Here is a 3,982-nt window from a genome sequence, read left to right on the forward strand (position 1 = left end):
TCATGAATGACCACCAGGTGAGGGGCAATTGGGACAGTCTCTGGGGCACTGCTTGGAGAAGTGCATGGCATGGAATCAGGGAGGCCTAGTTGTACCTGCGCTCAGCCCACAGCTTCTATTATTGGCACTTCGAAATGTGTTGTGCAGGACTAGGTAGTGCTGCACTTTGCAGGGTCCTAACCCCCTTGCACAGTCATCCTCAGCCCCCAGACTAATCACAGTTTCAATATCCCAAATACTGCTGCTGCCTTGATAGCATCTCCCATAATCTAACAGGCAGGACTGGATCCTCCCAGCATCATCTAGCACCTTGGTCAGTCGAGCACTGTAGAGGCAGTGGGGCTGCAGGCTGGCCCCTAGCCCTGTTTGGCAGGGGTGGTTAGCAATGACCATGGCCATTCTCAGTGTCTGAGCACAAGCAGAGGGTGGAGGTAGTGGGGAAGGCATGGAAGGTGACAGGGGGTTTGTGGGATATAGTCATCACCCCAACATGAAGTGCTGGGTAAGGCAAAATTGCAGAGGATTTCTGGAAAGATCAAAATGCTTCTCAACAGCTGCCTCCAGACTCCTGGATAGCTACAGGGGTTTAGTAATTCCCTTCAGTAGCATAAGAGCTTTCTGCTTGGAGTTTCCTTATCAGGAAAGGAGCCAGGTGAGTGCAGCAATGTGAGGAATAGCTAGGAAAAGCTGATGACACTGATCAGAGAAACTCTTGTTTTAACTCCTTTAGCCAAAGAACTTGATGTGATCCAACAGCCTCTGGTGCTATGCAGCCCTCATTGAACAATCTATCAGCAACAGGTACTGCCCATAGCTAGACTGTGAGCCTCAATCAATTCAGGAAGTCAAGATTTGTCCCTGTTGTTGCATTAGGTATTGGTTTTAAGTTTTAAGGTATAGGTTTTAAGTTGCAAATGCTGTATAACTGTGCAGATTATATTTGCATTTTAATGCCAGTGTACAGGCTGAGAGCTAGGTGCAGTTCTAGAATCCTGAAGATTTATTCATTATTCCTTCTTGATAGAAGCAGTACTCCAGGATAGAAACTATTTTAGGGAAGGGGACATGGATTTTTAATGAATGAATAATTAATTTATTATTTTCCAGGATTTTTGTGCTGGAGGCAAACTGCCAAAGGGATTGACTGTGTGATATTTGAATGTTAATACCAATAAGTTAAGCAAAAGAAAATGTATGTCTGTTAGTCTTTATGTATCTCACAGTTGCAAAACCAGTTAGATTGGGTACTTCAAAGGAGGATTTTTTTTATCCAGGTCTCAGTTCAGTAGCCCAGATGTTCAGGGTAGAGCTATAGTTGTTAAATGGACAAAGAAAGTAACAAGAAACTGTGAGTAAGGTCTCAAAAACAGTAGTTTGTTGAATTTCATTACTCAGTGATATTTGACTGCTTCTTCTCAGTCTCCAAAAAGATTAATTTAGTGGTTCAGGACAAACTCTTCAGAGGCAAAAGCTGCTGTATAAATTAATAACAATTACAATTATGTATCATTTAAAACAGTAGTGAAAGCAAATGCCAGGGGGAGGGAGGCCTTAAAGTGCAAAGAAGAGGTTATAAATTGGTTTAAAACATAATGTAGCAGACACAGAAATTTGTGTGTACACAACAAAACTGTGTACAACAGAAACTTCACCTGTCTGCTTAGCATAACACCAGAAAGTTTTATTTTAGGACATGTATGTATATTTCATTAACAGTGACACATAAACTGAGACAGAAGTATGGAATAGAAAAGAGAGCTAAGGAGAGATTTGCATGAATTAAAAACCCAGAGGCAGTCAGAAAGAGACCGAGGGCACCTGCAGGAAGAGAAAACTGTGACAGGGTAGCAGCCCACGGTGTGGAGCATGAGATGCAGCACAGGCTGAATTCCTGAAAGGGTCCAGTTTACAGCCAAGCTGAACAATTTTAGGATCTGCTTTATAGATTAGATGGCAGTGGGGAGCCAAAGGGAATGAAGTTTTAGTAATCATGGTAATAGATTGTGGGAATTATACTTACAGTTTGGTTGCTAGAAAAGCAGAAAGAGAATCTTAAAATCTTTTGTAGAAAAAATATTTTATGTGGTGTTATTTCTTCATATTCTGATTATAGCAATGGGTAGTATTTAGGATAAAATCTTCCTGGCCTAGCTAGGATAGAAATACTGCACTGGTTGTGACATAGACCTGTTTTGAATAGAAAACAGCAAATTAATCTCTGATTGAGATCTGTTTCTTATCACTCTTGTCCTGCTTTGAAGTTCCTATAACCAAACTATTTTCCCTGAAAGCATAAAACTGTTCTCATAGTAAGAACCCTCCTCCCTTCCTGCCTTCATGAAATTAGCTGTTAATTCCTTTACATATACTGTCTGAAGAAAACATCTGCAGCTGAGGCAGGAGTGAGGTGTCCATGTCAGGGTCTGGAGGGTCCATCTGTGTGGCAGCACAGAGGCACCAGGAAGTGTGAGGAAACCTGCCCACGCTGCCTGGTCCCGAGTGGAGGAGAGGTCAGATGCCACTGAGCTGCCAGATGTCTGGCTAAGTAAGGGCATGAATGTTGGCTGTGTATCCACAGCACATTAATAGCCCACGCATTAATGGCAGCTGAGTGTGAAAAATAGATGCTGTCAGTAGAAAGGACTAGAGCAGGTTATAGTTCCCAAAGGCAGAGAAAGCTAACCGGAGAGTCATGGTTGGGTTGTGCTCTCCGTGTGACATCACAGTTACATTTTAGAGTGACTGTGTATCTTTTGCACTTAGCTGTAGGAACAAGGCCACTGTAAAACTTAGCAGTGTCAGGAGCACATTTGCAACCATGGCACAGAAGCAGCAGTGTAATGAATTTGCCCTTAATACAGTGGCTGTACAGAACAACCAGAGATTGCTCTCTTATTCACTCCAGTACCCAGCACAATGTCAGGGGAAAGGGATAGGGTGGGAGCTGCTCTATGAAAGAAGTGCCTATGAGTGTTCAGCAGCTATGCACATAACCACAACAAAGAGGACACTTCTTAAACTGGAACAGAATACAAAATATGAATAGCCAGAGAGGAAGAATAGCACCTGCTGGCAGCTGGCCACAAGCAGACCTGTGACAGGGGACTAGTAGAAAGAAAAAAGTTATGGTGGCACTGCAGAGGTTCCCTTAGGTGGAAGTATCTCCTTCTTATTACAGTAATCAAGATCTTGGCTCTTCAGGGCACAGGGGTAAGATTACCTGTTTAAAATCCCTGTTTTTCAGTATATGCTCCAGGACCTGTTCATGCACCAGGATAACCTTCTCTTCACAGCTCTATGGAGATATGTCAGCAGAGGCAGTTCTCATTTCTCATCTTTAAGTTAATTTGCCTCCAAAGATGAAGATGCATGAAATGACATGAGTTTTTTTCAGCAGTTTGACAAGAGGAAAACACCTGCCTTTGCCTCTTTAACCTGGCCTTCCCATGGCATGTCAGCAGATCTAAGACTGGGACAAAAGGCCTGAAGGAAAGGCAAAGGCCTGAGAATTGGGGTAGTGTTGTGGATCTCAAGTCCTTTCTACACCGTGTGTACCAAGATGAGTGCAACTATACCGTTAGAGGAGAATGGTCCTGCTCATAGTTCTCATCATGCATCACTGCTTGAGGTCATGTCCCTGTATTTCTGTTGACTTTTAGTACAAAGAACTGTACCTTGTCTTGCTCATCTTGTAATGCCCAGTTTTAGAACCCTTCTCCCTTATATGAGGAGACTGGTACTCTTGTATGTGATTTTCTTGCTTGTGTAGGCACTCACAAACACATCTTACACATAAAAAGTTTTGATAACAGCAGTATTGTTATCTTGTTAGGTATATTAGGCTGGATAAGGTTACTTTCAAGTGTTTTTCTACAGTGAAAGGGTAGTATTTTAGGGCTTTGTATCTGGAATAGGAAATCTGGGAGCTGAACAATACATCCGCAGGGACCAAATACTGTTCTAATTTTTCAGCTTCTCACAG

The sequence above is a fragment of the Acanthisitta chloris genome, unplaced genomic scaffold (genome assembly GCF_000695815.1).
Source record: "Acanthisitta chloris isolate BGI_N310 unplaced genomic scaffold, ASM69581v1 scaffold7987, whole genome shotgun sequence".
NCBI lineage: Eukaryota > Metazoa > Chordata > Aves > Passeriformes > Acanthisittidae > Acanthisitta > Acanthisitta chloris.